Here is a 16,783-nt window from a genome sequence, read left to right on the forward strand (position 1 = left end):
CCAGCAACAGTTCTAAACCAGAGAAGGATATCAAAGCCTCCAGAGTAAAAGAACTTCATAACTTACTTCAAAATCATATCTTTGATGATCCACAGAAACTCGATTCCTTTCAACTTCCATCTGCACGTTGCCATGCGAAGCGAAACGAATACGATAAAATTAATCTCTGCGCTACAGCGAAATACGCGTCAGCAAGAAAGCAATATAAATCCGAGTACCCTCGCGATAACGGATATTCCTATGAGAATAAGCGAGCGAAATTCGAAGCCCAGCATCGGCAAAATCTCCTTCGACCACCGGAAGATATAGAACAGGTATTCCTACTCAAAGAACCCTGCAAGGGCAAATTCGATGCGCAATATACGGGTCCTCACGAAATTTGCGACATCCTAGACTCAAACAATATAAAAATCAAAGTAGGGAACCATTTTAAGATTGTACATGCAAACAAACTCAAGCGTGCGCCGAATAATGCAACGCAAACCCCGCGTCAGCGAAACGTGACACTCATCTGGACGCAAATAAGAAAAGACAAAAGTGACAGTGACACCAGTGATTCCCCACCCACCCAAAACCCAACTATGCAAAATGAACAAAGCGAAATAAGTTGCATAAAACCAGCCCCAGCCCCACGTGCCGACACCGACAACATTTCAGTGCGACCAGTGTTTCGTACAGATATAGGAAATACTCGCCGAGAACTGTGCTCCCTGCGCGGAGTACCTCCGGACGATGCGTCGCATGAATGAGTGTGATGTCGAGTGTTGAGCGAGAAATTTCTTCCTTGTAAGAAATTTCTTTTCCGCGTTGGGAGGTGTTACGTCGTCCGATGTACGACGTTGGCCTTGTACACACACTATGTATACAAGGTCTGATCTGCATAAGATCCATACACCGTCCCCTAGACATAAGAGCATAATATTAAGATCTCATATATTCTATTGTTCTAATCCTTATCTCCGTTTCTACCCATCACCATAACTTCACCTTGATCAACACCTTACCTCAGTTTCAACCCATCACCACGACACATAATGCAATAAAGTATTGCATCACTCTGGAAGCATCTAGAAGCTTCTAGAAACGTCGAGAAGTCCAAAGACTGCTGCATCAGCAGTCCCACGCTCGTAGAGGGCAATAGGACAGCCACGAGACTGCAGCGTCAGCAGAAATGCACGTGCAGTCCCCGGGAGCAAAAACGCTGCTGCGTCAGCAGTTCTCCCACTCCGACGACTGAAGAACAAAGAGACTGCAGCGTCAGCTATCCCCACTCCGACCGAAGGAGGCAAGGCAGAGCGAACGCTTGCATCAGTCCGCCTCCATCTTGCGACTCGAGCAGTCCGCCTTCAGCCAGCGACTCGCACAGACGTGCCTACCTGGCCTCAGAGTCAGTCCGGCTTCAAGAGCAGACGTGTTCAGTCTAGCTCCGCGATAGTGAAGTGTGTCGATCCTTCACTCCTAATTCCAATTCCAATTCCAACTCTAACTCAACTCAACTCAACTCCTAATTCTCATACATTATTCCTACAACATATTACTATATCCATTATTCATTAATCCAATTACTACTCTTATTATAATACTACTTACATATTGTATACCAGTGTACTTACCAGTTCTTATTTAATATATCGTTGTTATACCAGTGCTTCGATCTTGTTATTCTTGTGTTAGTTCAACACCATCTTCCAATTCAGTTCTTGCATCGAATATATTAAACTCGTGACATATCCGGACTTGGTCTAAAGTGCGCAGTGGAAACGCTGAGCCGCCAATAAGGAATTTGAAGCGAGTCATAGAGAAGTTCTCGTGCCACGTCTAGAATTGGTCTAAAGTGCGCAGTGGAAACGCTGAGCCGCCACTATAGACGTGAAGCGAGTTAACTACCAAAAAGGTTAATAACAAGTGGAAGTTCATTTTCATTATATTATTATTAATATTCCATCATTACTATTCCTTACCCATGCGACGCCCACGTCGAGCGGGACGCAAGTATCAACTTGCTAAATCGAGACGCGCGTTGAGAAATAAAGCGGTGCTCGATCAAATCATTGCCACTACCGAGTGGACAGAACTTCTGGGAACCACCGAGCACATTCCGTGTGACGCGTCCGATTACGTTTCTGTATACGGTTGCCCTTGCAACCCTCCTAAAGAGGTCAACCACGCGGACCTCTCGCGAGCTCCGACGCCAGTTCTACATCCGGTCGATTGTCCAGAGGTGATCGACATAGCCGACGACGACGACAGCCGAGACACGATCATCGTTCCCAGGGTCCGTTGCCGAATCATCCGTGACGTTCCTCTGCCAGCTCATCAACGTGTCATCTTGCGGCCAGCATCCAAGGCCACTAACGTCGTCCCGAACCGAGCAGCAGCAACTCTGCCAGATCTTCCCCACCTCGAGGACATCTGTATAGAAGATCCGATGTACGACACCTACTGTCAGTACCGCCAGTTCCTGCTGCAGCAATATTATTAGGCGTTAATACAACATTGCGGTGAGTCGTATAATAACTTGTATAATTGCTGAATCCTGTAAACTCACCGTTCTCGTTGCATCCTCTCGCGCGCGATTCTTGTCGGGACACTTCTTGTAACCGCGTCGGACGTTCTTTTCTTGACTGCATCATAGCAATATCGGTTGTCCTAGTGCATATGACAGCCCGCGGCTGTCTCGGCACGAAAGACCACTCCTCATTTTAATCTTCATATCTCAACCGTCCGTCTGTCACTGTTCTCTTTTCTCTCTCCTGGTACCTGTAACAAAAACACAGTGACGGACGTGACAAGAGAAGTTCTCGTGCCACGTCTAGAATTGGTCTAAAGTGCGCAGTGGAAACGCTGAGCCGCCACTATAGACGTGAAGCGAGTTAACTACCAAAAAGGTTAATAACAAATGGAAGTTCATTTTCATTATCTTATTAATATTCCGTCATTACTATTCCTTACCCATGCGACGCCCACGTCGAGCGGGACGCAAGTATCAACTTGCTAAATTGAGACGCGCGTTGAGAAATAAAGCGGTGCTCGATCAAATCATTGCCACTACCGAGTGGACAGAACTTCTGGGAACCACCGAGCACATTCCGTGTGACGCGTCCGATTACGTTTCTGTATACGGTTGCCCTTGCAACCCTCCTAAAGAGGTCAACCACGCGGACCTCTCGCGAGCTCCGACGCCAGTTCTACATCCGGTCGATTGTCCAGAGGTGATCGACATAGCCGACGACGACGACAGCCGAGACACGATCATCGTTCCCAGGGTCCGTTGCCGAATCGTCAGTGACGTCCCTCTGCCAACTCATCAACGTGTCGTCTTGCGGCCAGCATCCAAGGCCACTAATGTCGTCCCGAACCGAGCAGCAGCAACTCTGCCAGATCTTCCCCACCTCGAGGACATCTGTATAGAAGACCCGATGTACGACACCTACTGCCAGTACCGCCAGTTCCTGCTGCAACAATATTATTAGGCGTTAATACAGCATTGCGGTGAGTCGTATAATGTCTTGTATAATTGCTGAATCCTGTAAACTCACCGTTTTCGTTGCATCATCTCGCGCGTGATTCTTGTCGGACACTTCTTGTAACCGCGTCGGACGTTCTTTTCTTGACTGCATCCATAGCAATATCGGTTGTCCTAGTGCATATGACAGCCCGCGGCTGTCTCGGCACGAAAGACCACTCCTCATTTTAATCATAATATCTCAACCGTCCGTCTGTCACTGTTCTCTTTTCTCTCTCCTGGTACCTGTAACAAAAACGTTGGGGATTTATGGGGATTTGTAATAGAATAAACCCTCTTGGGTTTGGAACGATCGGGCTGGTTACCGGAGTTAGAATTGTCGGGATGGTTACCGAATACGTCGGGATGGTTACCGGAATTAGAAAGGTCGGGATGGTTACCGAATGCGTCGGGATGGTTACCGGAATTAGAAAGGTCGGGATGGTTACCGAATGCGTCGGGATGGTTACCGGAATTAGAAAGGTCGGGATGGTTACCGAATACGTCGGGATGGTTACCGGAATTGAAAAGGTCGGGATGGTTACCGAATGCGTCGGGATAGTACCCGGAATTAGTTGAATAACGCTCGATCTCTTCCACCTCTAACACGGGTAATCGGAATGAGATCGGACGCGAAGATGTGTTGAAACATCTGAGGCTCGCTTTGCCTTCGCGATTAGTGACTACACAGTCACCGAGGAATACATCCGGCGCTACGCTAACGCGGCGGATATATCCCTGTTTCGGGCCCTGTACGCTGACTGCAATGCAGGCGGCTGTTCGGGGCTCAACGACAAACTCATTGGAGTCTGATGCAGTCTTTGGTTCGGACTGTTGATTTGGATTTTCGCGCTTATCGACCGGTTCCTCTACGATATTATTCGATGTGATACGAATCTCTCCCGGTTGCACCCGACGTTTTGAGAGAGGGAATGTTTCTTCCTCTGTCCTTGCGGCGTGCTTTTCAAGAGAGACCTCCGTTTTCGGAGAAGGCATTGAAATAACCCTCGTCATTGAACTATCGCGGGGCTCAGTCGGCAGTGCGCGTGAATTAGAGAACGGAATAGAAATGTTTCCGATTAAAACAAATTGCTTTGCAAAGGAAATCTCAGCTCCTCCTATAAAGAAGGGCGAGCCGAGAATTCCGTTAATACTGACTGGGAAATCGTCCCCGAGCACGTGGAATTTGACAGGGATTGTCCCCTGAATGAATATAACGACTTCGCCGAGTGTTACGATGGAACCCTCGGTTATTCCATGAACTTCGATCGTGCTCGTGGGATCAATGGTTATCCCAGGTTTTAAACTGGACGCGCGTATCAAATTGACTTCCGAGCCCGTGTCTAATAAGAATTCACTTTTCTCGCGAAGCTGAGGGGCGGAGATTTGTACGCGCGGGATCGGCGAGTCTACTGCGAGGTTAACTGCAGAGACGAATCGTCGATTTGGTCTTCGGGAAGCTCGTTCGTTCGAACGGCGGTCTGCGTGAATGTTTGGTTGCGCTTTGTTGGGGCGGCCTCCCGCTGTTGATTCGTTCCGGTCGGGAGGCCTGACTCGTTTCCCGAGCGCAGGTTATTGTTATAGGCTCTTTTTCGACATTCGTGAATGTCATGCCCGGGAGTTTTGCAATAGTTGCAAAACTTGCGGGGCTCTCCCGAACGTCTGTCGCGATTTGAATTCGGGTCCCGGTTTTCGCGCTGCGGGTTTTGTTCGCGAGGGGTTTCGGACCGCCACTGCGGAGTTGGAGAACGATAAGAGTTGCGGTTCGAGTTTCTCCACGAGTCTCGACGTTGGTCGGACCCGTTATCGCGACGCTCATCCGTTCTGTTGTCGCGACGTTCAGGGATGCGTTCGCGAGAATTGAAATTGTCAGAAGAGCGTGGGCGATAGGAGCTTCTGTTATCTGAGAAGCTTACCTTGCGGGAATCGTCACGATTAGATTCGCGACGACGGTTTTGATACAGCTCGTATTGCTTATATGCAGAGATGGCTGCTTCGAAGATCTCTGCCGAATTCTGAGAACGGCAATGCAAAACTTCGCTGCGAAGTTGTGGGAGTAGACCGCGAAGGAAGCACTCGACTGTGAAACGATCGATTTCTCTGTAGTCGTAATGTCCCTCGGTGATGGCGGTTCGTAAATCCTTGACTCGATTTATGAAGTCAAGAATATGCTCATTGTTGCCCTGGGCTACGCTTGCCAATTCGCCACGGTACTGGTCCACGAATTTGTAGGGTCCCAGTACTGTTCGTAGCTTATCGCAAAGTTGTGAGATCGTACGTATGTTTTCGCCTTCAATGGCAGCGTACGCACGATCGGAAAGTTTATTGCAGATTAGTTTAGTAAGGGCACGTTCTATGGATTCGGGGATAGAATCACGCGCGCGTTTGCAGGCGCGGATGAATTTTAGGACGGGAATCGATGTTCCGTCGAATTTGGGTACGAGTTCTGCGGCTTGTTTCAACGCGAAATTTCCTGTTGGCTCATATTGCGGGGTTTCGCGTGGCTCTGATAATGAAGGTTCTCGCGTGTTAGAGACGTTACTGGGGCCTGGTGTAGGCGTTTGGTGAGTTAAGTTTTGATTCACGACTTGAATATTGTGAAGCTCTTTGCGTATTTCATCGAGCATGTTATTTTGATTCTGTGCGTCTTCTTCATATTTAAGACGCAATTTAGCAATGAATTCGGTTTGCTCTTTTAAATATTCCTCTTTACGGGCGAGATCTTGCGCGTAAAGAAGTAGCTCTTCCTCGGTTGGCGGAGGAAGGTCTTGATTAGGATCCGCTCGGGGATCCGTTTGGGATCGTGTGATTGGGCGAGACATTTTGCGATATTAGTGTGAATTCTTACTCGACACACGATATAGAGAACAAATGTCAGACGTACAAAAACAATTTGTTAATGGTTCGACTACCGGCGACCGTTTTCGTGTCCTACCGACTGCGCCAAATTTGTAACGTCACGTCCCACGTCCTAGGCAAAGAAGATGACCCCAGGAGGCGGCACGTGGAATTGAAGAGGAAACGGTCTTTTACGCCAAGACAGCCAGACGGGCAGTCATATGCGCTAGGACACCGATAGTCATTTGAGACCGACACCCGCTAGCAGTCAACGCGGATGGCGATACTTCTACGCTGACGCAACGAACGCGGTGAGTTGACATGGAACAAAAGGGGTTACAAAAGATACGAATTCTCACCGGTTAGTTGTTGTATCTTAGTAGTACTGTTGAAGGAGCTGAGCTCGTCGGTCAGCATGGGTCTGGTATAACGGGTCGTCCAGACAGATCTTATCGAGATGTGGAAGGTTTGGCAGCTGTCTCGCTGGGGTACGCACGACAATGCGTCTGTTGGACGGTAGGTACTCGTCCTTGATGATCCTACAGCGAACGTGCGGCAAGATTATCGTGCTCCTGCTGTCATCGTCATCAGAGATGGTGACGAGGTCAATGACCTCATAACGAACGGCAGGCGGGTTGTTGTTGTCACTTGACAGGTTTATGGTATTCCTGGCGTCGTCGTCGTCGTCGGAGATGTCAACGAGATCGGCTATCCCGTAGCGACCAGCAGACGGTTTGGCGGCAGGTGAAGAACGCGAGAGGTCCGCGTGGTCGACCTCTGTGTTCGGAATCGGACGGCACGGACAACCGTATACCGATACGTAATCTGACGCGTCACACTCGATATTCTCGGTCGTTCCGAGAAGTTCAGTCCAATCAGTCGAACTTAAGACGCGGTTTAAGATGGCTGTTTGATTTAATGCCCGCTTGAACTTGGCCAGTTGATACTTTCGGCCTGCACGACGTGTACGACGCATAAGGGATGGGTATGGAAGGAACTGTTTCGGAAGAGTTAATACTCTGAAAATCCTTTTGTCGGATTTTGTCTAAGTCCCAAACGTGAAAGAAAAATTGGCCAGGGGTTCCCCGTAGGCGCTGGCCAGAGGTAATTTACCTGACTCGAAAATGTCCACTCGTTAATCGGCACTACTCAGCAGAGCAGACGAACTGGCCTCCGAGCCGGGTCACCGTGCGACAACGAGGGCACTATTAAAACAGTCACTTCACTTTAGACACTGATATGTTTCCTTTCACAAACTGTCACTTTAACTTCGATAGTCTTTTGACTAAGTTTCACCTCGTTGACGTATTGCCTCGGCGGAGCTGTAAGCTTCTCCCTTTGTGACCGAGGTTGAACACGTAAGCGAGAGCTCAATTATTTATTATTAATATTAAATGCGTTTATCTGATTTGGAAAGTTATTATTTCTAAACGTCTACTCGTCAACCACTACTTCTCAGCGGAGCGGACGAACTGACCTCCAAGCCGAGTTCTGTATGATTAACGAGGGCACGATTCGAATTTCGAAAAGAAACTGTCACTGGATTTAGTAGAATGATGTAGAAATTAACTTCACGTAACACTGGTAAAATATAATATATACAGGGTGTCCCAAAACCCCTTCGACTCCAGGAAATGGGAGGTTCCTTAGGTCATTTGAAGCAACATTTTTCTTTGCACCAATGTCAGCCGGGGCTTTGTTTAGGAGTTATTAACGAAAAACACGGACCAATCAGAGCGCGACCTAGATGCGCGATGGCACGTTCAGCCAGGCGCTCCGGGAGACGAGCGTGGTGTAACGCCGCGATGCCGCAACGAACAAGAGTTTCTCGAGATTATGTGAATCTTCCTCGATTTGGATGAGCTTTGGATATGTTGTCAAGACCATGATTCTGAACAACATTTCCCTTTACAGTTTTTGTCAGCCGGCTTTAGTTTACGCGATAAATGTAAAAACTTGTAATTGTAAATCGATCGATTGTACTATCTTCTACCCGATTTGGATGAGCTTTGGATATGTTGTCAAGACCATGATTCTGAACAACATTTCCCTTTACAGTTTTTGTCGGCCGGCTTTAGTTTACGCGATAAATGCAAAAACTTGTAATTGTAAATCGATCGATTGTACTGTCTTCTACCCGATTTGGATGAGCTTTGGATATGTTGTCAAGACCATGATTCTGAACAACATTTCCTTTAGACTTTTTGACGGTCGCGGAAGAACTTTACTTGTCAATTCATATGGGTGGATCTTTTTACCCGACTTACGGCAACGTTACCCGAACGAGAGAAGAAGCAGAAACTGATTGTATTGAAAACTCACTTATTCAGCCGTAAATCCATTTGCTGCTTCGAAATGTGTGTCACTGGGTCACTCGGTGACGAACTGTACAGATGTCTTCAGGTATACGACAGTACCGAAAGCTAAGGGACGTACGGCCAGGTCGACGAACTGCACAGCCGGTGGTAGAAGGCCTAAGGGATGCGCGGTCAAGTCGACGATCCAGAATTTCACTTTCACTTTCGATTCGATAAATAATTCGTATGTTTATTTCTCACAGATGCCTTGAAATTTTTCCACACTCACAATCACTGTTCACATTTGTCAACACATAGTTATGCACTAATAATAATTGCCATATCCCTTGTCCTGCTGCACAAATTACAACAATCAGGTAATGCAATCACTAGACTGCGGATTTCATGCATTTGTAGCAAACATGAGTAGGTGCATTTTAAGACACTAGAGAGATTAAAATAATTTCAAAACACCAATGTATTATTTTCAACTTCTTAAAATGATCACAATCAAATATCTGTCTGACTCCTGTCCCTTGTAATAGCGGCAGCCAACTTTCATTTTACATAAAGATCCGCAGTCTAGTGATTAGATTAAATAATCGTTTAATTAGTTTAAGCAATTATTACACTGTCCAACACCAAATTTGATTTCAATATACTGTTGGGTCCTTCTTATAGAGTTTTTTGCGCTGATTCCGAATCTGGTTTTAATTTTTTTCCTATACGTCCAGTTTTTGAGAAAATGGAGTTTTAAAAAAAGACATATTTTTCAACTTTAAACAAATATTGCGATGTTATTATAAAAGATATTGAATTGTTGTTTACAGCAAAAGATTCTGTAGACTTTTCCGAATACAGTGATATCCAATATTAATACATTATGATTGTTTAAACATGTTTAAACAATGATTAAAGACGGAGATGCACCACTTTTGCACCAATTTTTGCGGATATTTTCGAATTTATCTCAAAAAATAAGGGTCCAGCGAAAAATTGAACTATACCACGCGAAAGAGCAGACTTTTATCTTGAGAAACCCCCCTGTGAAGTTTGCATGGTCGACGTTTTTACCGAACCAGAAAGCAAAATATCTTCGCCCGACATGCGTTGACGCCAGTGGTGCTCTTCCACTAGCGCGGTCGTTCGTCGGGATACGGCGCGGCGCGCTGCGGTGAAACGGCGCGTGGCTATAAGCGCGCAATTATGTCAGGTTACTTAAATGTAATATTTTATTAAATGTTATATTATTGTTATTTATTATTTATTAGTATATTTATTCTGTATAAATTATTTTATGTATTTTTTAATGTTAGACTCTCGTTTATAGTATATTTAATACAAAAAATACCTTTTGTAACAAAAAAATAATTTATTCACACACTACACTATTACACTATTTACAATGCTAATATATATGTGTACACTATTCAGATATAATACACTATATCGATTTAATATGGAGCAAACTATTTTAATTATGTATTTAAGTCAATAAAAATAGTCCCGTTTATATTGTGTTTGGACTTATTTTACTCGGAAGAATCTCGAGTGTTCATTGGCACTATAATTACAATACATAGATAAGACGACAATTACTGAAAATAAAATTTTTCAGTCACCGCATTGCAGACTTTCCTTACATTGTATGTATTCCGTTGTCCGTAGACCGTCATTTATTTCAAAATATCGTGTTGGTTCTTAAGAAAACTGATGCCAGAGTTCAGTTTCGGCTTTGTGTTTGTTGAAATCAGTCGTGTCAAGCATTTCAAATCTGCATTGCTACGTATAAAACTTCATAAAAAACATTTATAGTTATTTATAGTATTTTAGTTGTTCTGTATATAATATATGTATTTTAGTAGTGTATTATATCTGAATAGTGTACACATATATATTAGCATTGTAAATGGTGTAATAGTGTACTGTGTGAATAAATTATTTTTTTGTTACAAAAGGTATTTTTTGTATTAAATATACTATAAACGAGAGACTAACATTAAAAAATACATAAAATAATTTATACAGAATAAATATACTAATAAATAATAAATAACAATAATATAACATTTAATAAAATATTACATTTAAGTAAGCTGACATAATTGCGCGCTTATAGCCACGCGCCGTTTCACCGCAGCGCGCCGCGCCGTATCCCGACGAACGACCGCGCTAGTGGAAGAGCACCACTGGCGTCAACGCATGTCGGGCGAAGATATTTTGCTTTCTGATTCGGTAAAAACGTCGACCATGCAAACTTCACAGGGGGGTTTCTCAAGATAGAAGTCTGCTCTTTCGCGTGGTATAGTTCAATTTTTCGCTGGACCCTTATTTTTTGAGATAAATTCGAAAATATCCGCAAAAATTGGTGCAAAAGTGGTGCATCTCCGTCTTTAGTCATTGTTTAAACATGTTTAAACAATCATAATGTATTAATATTGGATATCACTGTATTCGGGAAAGTCTACAGAATCGTTTGCTGTAAACAACAATTCAATATCTTTTATAATAACATCACAATATTTGTTTAAAGTTGAAAAATATGTTTTTTTTTCAAAGCCATGATTTTCAAAAACTGGACGTATAGGAAAAAAATTAAAACCAGATTCGGAATCAGCGCAAAAAACTCTATAAGAAGGACCCAACAGTATATTGAAATCACAAAAAAAGTTGAAATTTGTTGGACAGTGTTATTAGTGCATAACTATGTGTTGACAAATGTGAACAGTGATTGTGAGTGTGGAAAAATTTCAAGGCATCTGTGTGAAATAAACATACGAATTATTTATCGATTCGATAATGAAAGTGAAATTCTGGATCGTCGACTTGACCGCGCATCCTTTAGGCCTTCTACCACCGGCTGTGCACTTCGTCGACCCGGCCGTACGTCCCTTAGCTTTCGGTACTGTCGTATACCTGAAGACATCTGTGCAGTTCGTCACCGAGTGACCCAGCCACACACATTTCGAAGCAGCAAATGGATTTACGGCTGCATAAGTGAGTTTTCAATACAATCAGTTTCTGCTTCTTCTCTCGTTCGGGTAACGTTGCCGTAAGTCGGGTAAAAAGATCCACCCATATGAATTGACAAGTAAAGTTCTTCCGCGACCGTCAAAAAGTCTAAAGGAAATGTTGTTCAGAATCATGGTCTTGACAACATATCCAAAGCTCATCCAAATCGGGTAGAAGACAGTACAATCGATCGATTTACAATTACAAGTTTTTGCATTTATCGCGTAAACTAAAGCCGGCCGACAAAAACTGTAAAGGGAAATGTTGTTCAGAATCATGGTCTTGACAACATATCCAAAGCTCATCCAAATCGGGGAGGATTCACATAATCTCGAGAAACTCTTGTTCGTTACGGCATCGCGGCGTTACACCACGCTCGTCTCCCGGCGCGCCGGGCTGAACGTGCCATCGCGCGTCTAGATCGCGCTCTGATTGGTCCGTGTTTTTCGTTAATAACTCCTAAACAAAGCCCCGGCTGACATTGGTGCAAAGGAAAATGTTGCTTCAAATGACCTAAGGAACCTCCCATTTCCCGGAGTCGAAGGGGTTTTGGGACACCCTGTATATTGAAATAAAGAACGTTGAGTACACTTGAGTATAAACTTGGTAGTATAATAATAAATGAATTAAACGTAATAATCGTATACGGAGTATGAGTTAGTAAGAGTTAGAATTGGAATTGATTTAGGAATTGAATTGGAATGGATTTGGAATAGAATAGTAGAACAAACGTCGATGAACGTCGAAGCGCGAATTAGAAGAGCGCAGATCGACACGTCTGCTCGCTTCGCTGGCTTGGGCCAGACTGACTGATGTCGTTGTGTGAGAATGGAGTGAGCGCAGACCGACACGTCCGCTCACTTCGCTGGCTAGCACCAGACTGCTGCAAGAGGCAGCTCTGCGTTGCCTCCTTCGCTCGGAGTGGGGGTTGCTGACGCTGCAGTCCCTTTGTCCTCGCTCGTCGGAGTGGTGACGGGTGCAAGACTGCTGACGTTGCAGTCTCTTTGTCCTCGCTCTCGACAGAGTGGTGACGCGTGCAAGACTGCTGACGTTGCGATCTCTTTGTTCTCGAGGTGGCGTTTACTCGAGCGGAGTTGAGGATTTGAACAAGTTGTAAGTGTAGATGAGGGTTTGAACAAGTGAAAGTAAAGTTAGGAGTTCGGAGTGATGGTTGGGTTTAGAACAATTGGGAGAGTCGAGATTCAAGTAGTGGTGGGTTTTAGAACAAGTTTAGGAAAAGTCGCGGGTGAAGTAGTGATGGGTTTAAGAGGTATTAGAATTAGAACAAGAGTTTGATAGTGATGGGTTTAAGAGGTATTAGAATTAGAACAAGAGTTTGATAGCGATGGGTTTAAGAGATATTAGATTTAGAACAAGAGTTTGATAGCGATGGGTTTAAGAGGTTGTTATGTACTTAATATTTATTCTTAACCTAGAATCGAGGTACGGTCCTCGATTCGACCAACGTCGGATGTCGTACGACGTAACAATAGCGATGGGTTTAAGAGATTGTTATGTACTGTTACGTCGGACGACATCCGACGTTGGTCGAATCGAGGACCGTACCTCGATTCTAGGTTAAGACTAAATATTAAGTACATAACAACCTCTTAAACCCATCGCTATCAAACTCTTGTTCTAAATCTAATATCTCTTAAACCCATCGCTATCAAACTCTTGTTCTAATTCTAATACCTCTTAAACCCATCACTATCAAACTCTTGTTCTAATTCTAATACCTCTTAAACCCATCACTACTTCACCCGCGACTTTTCCTAAACTTGTTCTAAAACCCACCACTACTTGAATCTCGACTCTCCCAATTGTTCTAAACCCAACCATCACTCCAAACTCTCAATCTTACCATTCACTTGTTCAAACCCTCATCTACACTTACAACTTGTTCAAATCCTCAACTCCGCTCGAGTAAACGCCACCTCGAGAACAAAGAGATCGCAACGTCAGCAGTCTTGCACGCGTCACCACTCTGTCGAGAGCGAGGACAAAGAGACTGCAACGTCAGCAGTCTTGCACCCGTCACCACTCCGACGAGCGAGGACAAAGGGACTGCAGCGTCAGCAACCCCCACTCCGAGCGAAGGAGGCAACGCAGAGCTGCCTCTTGCAGCAGTCTGGCCCCAGCCGCCAGCGCGAACACACGTCAGTCTGGTCCTAGCCAGCGGAGTGAGCGGACGTGTCGGTCTGCGCTCACTCCATTCTCACACAACGACATCAGTCAGTCTGGCCCAAGCCAGCGAAGCGAGCAGACGTGTCGACCTGCGCTCTTCTAATTCGCGCTTCGACGTTCATCGACGTTTGTTCTACAATTCCAATTCCAATCCTAATTCCAATTCTAATTCAAACTCAATACCAATTCCGACTCAACGCAGTCTCAATTCCAATACTAATTCATTTACTAACTCCTACGCAATTAATTCATTTAATTCATATTCACATTTATATTAATACAATTGTAACCAAGTGTAATCAAGTTATTATTATAATATATCTTATTTTACCAGAACTTCGCGAGTGACTTCTTTTACAATTCAATCAATTCAGTGACCTATTTCTCTTCGATATTCAAACTATATCCTCGTTTATCGTGCACTTGTTGAGTATTGAAACTCGGTCACAAAGGGAGAAGCTTACAGCTCCGCCGAGACAATACGTCTGCAAGCGACATTTTGAACAATTGTTTCCATTAGCAATTGTGCACTTGTTGAGTATTGAAACTCGGTCACAAAGGGAGAAGCTTACAGCTCCGCCGAGACAATACGTCTGCAAGCGACATTTTGATCGGTCAAGTGTTTTCTCGGTCAAGTGTTCTCTCCATCAAGTGACAGTTCACACAAGGAATACGTGCAGTGCTAGATCTATAGTGACAGTTCTAACAGTGCCCTCGTTCGGTACACAGTGACCCGGCTTGGAGGCCAGTTCGTCCGCTCCGCTTGGGTAGTGTCAATGAACGAGCGGACCTTTTCAATAACTATATTTTATTAAAGTCACAGGTGAAATACCGCTGGCCAGCGCCTCCGGGGAACCCCTGGCCAATTTTCCCTTTTTCATTCGGAACATAGACAAAATTCCTATAAAGGATTTCTTGAGAAGGAGTTGTTAAACCCAGTTCCTTTCGCTCCTCTCTCCTCATGCGTCGAACACGTCGCGCAGGCCGTAAATACCAGCTCGCCAAATTCAAACGAGCATTGAATCAAACGGCATTGAATCAAGTCCTGAATTCAACGGATTGGACTGAACTTCTCGGAACGACCGAGAATATCGAGTGTGACGCGTCAGATTACGTATCGGTATACGGTTGTCCGTGCCGTCCGATTCCGAACACAGAGATCAACCACGCGGATCTCTCGCGTTCCACGCCTGTCAACGTTACACCAGCTGCCCGCTATGAGATCATCGATCTCATAGACATCTCTGACGACGACGATAGCCAGGACACAGTGATCCTGCCACGTCCTCGTTGCGTCATCACCAACAGTGTTACGTCGTCCGATGTACGACGTTGGCCTTGTACACACACTATGTATACAAGGTCTGATCTGCATAAGATCCACACACCGTCCCCTAGACATAAGAGCATAGTATTAAGATCTCATTATTCTATTGTTCTAATCCTTATCTCCGTCTTTACCCATCACCATAACTTCACCTTGGTCAACACCTTACCTCAGTTTCAACCCATCACCACGACACAAAATGCAATAAAGTATTGCATCACTCTGGAAGCATCTAGAAGCTTCTAGAAACGTCGAGAAGTCCAAGGACTGCTGCATCAGCAGTCCCACGCTCGTAGAGGGCAATAGGACAGCCACGAGACTGCAGCGTCAGCAGAAATGCACGTGCAGTCCCCGGGAGCAAAGACGCTGCTGCGTCAGCGGTTCTCCCACTCCGACGACTGAAGAACAAAGAGACTGCAGCGTCAGCTGTCCCCACTCCGACCGAAGGAGGCAAGGCAGAGCGGACGCTTGCATCAGTCCGCCTTCAGCCAGCGACTCGCACAGACGTGCCTACCTGGCCTCAGAGTCAGTCCGGCTTCAAGAGCAGACGTGTTCAGTCTAGCTCCGCGAAAGTGAAGTGTGTCGATCCTTCACTCCTAATTCCAATTCCAATTCCAATTCTAACTCAACTCAACTCAACTCATACATTATTCCTACAACATATTACTATATCCATTATTCATTAATCCAATTACTACTCCTATTATAATATTACTTACATATTGTATACCAGTGTACTTACCAGTTCTTATTTAATATATCGTTGTTATACCAGTGCTTCGATCTTGTTATTCTTGTGTTAGTTCAACACCATCTTCCAATTCAGTTCTTACATTGAATGTATTATACTCGTGACATATCCGGACTTGGTCTAAAGTGCGCAGTGGAAACGCTGAGCCGCCAATAAGGAATTTGAAGCGAGTCATAGAGAAGTTCTCGTGCCACGTCTAGAATTGGTCTAAAGAGCGCAGTGGAAACGCTGAGCCGCCACTATAGACGTGAAGCGAGTTAACTACCAAAAAGGTTAACAACAAATGGAAGTTCATTATCATTATCTTATTAATATTCCGTCATTACTATTCCTTACCCATGCGACGCCCACGTCGAGCGGGACGCAAGTATCAACTTGCTAAATTGAGACGCGCGTTGAGAAATAAAGCGGTGCTCGATCAAATCATTGCCACTACCGAGTGGACAGAACTTCTGGGAACCACCGAGCACATTCCGTGTGACGCGTCCGATTACGTTTCTGTATACGGTTGCCCTTGCAACCCTCCTAAAGAGGTCAACCACGCGGCCCTCTCGCGAGCTCCGACGCCAGTTCTGCATCCGGTCGATCATCCAGAGGTGATCGACATAGCCGACGACGACGACAGCCAAGACACGATCATCGTTCCCAGGGTCCGTTGCCGAATCGTCAGTGACGTCCCTCTGCCAACTCATCAACGTGTCGTCTTGCGGCCAGCATCCAAGGCCACTAATGTCGTCCCGAACCGAGCAGCAGCAACTCTGCCAGATCTTCCCCACCTCGAGGACATCTGTATAGAAGACCCGATGTACGACACCTACTGCCAGTACCGCCAGTTCCTGCTGCAACACTATTATTAGGCGTTAATA

The sequence above is a fragment of the Lasioglossum baleicum genome, chromosome 17 (genome assembly GCF_051020765.1).
Source record: "Lasioglossum baleicum chromosome 17, iyLasBale1, whole genome shotgun sequence".
NCBI lineage: Eukaryota > Metazoa > Arthropoda > Insecta > Hymenoptera > Halictidae > Lasioglossum > Lasioglossum baleicum.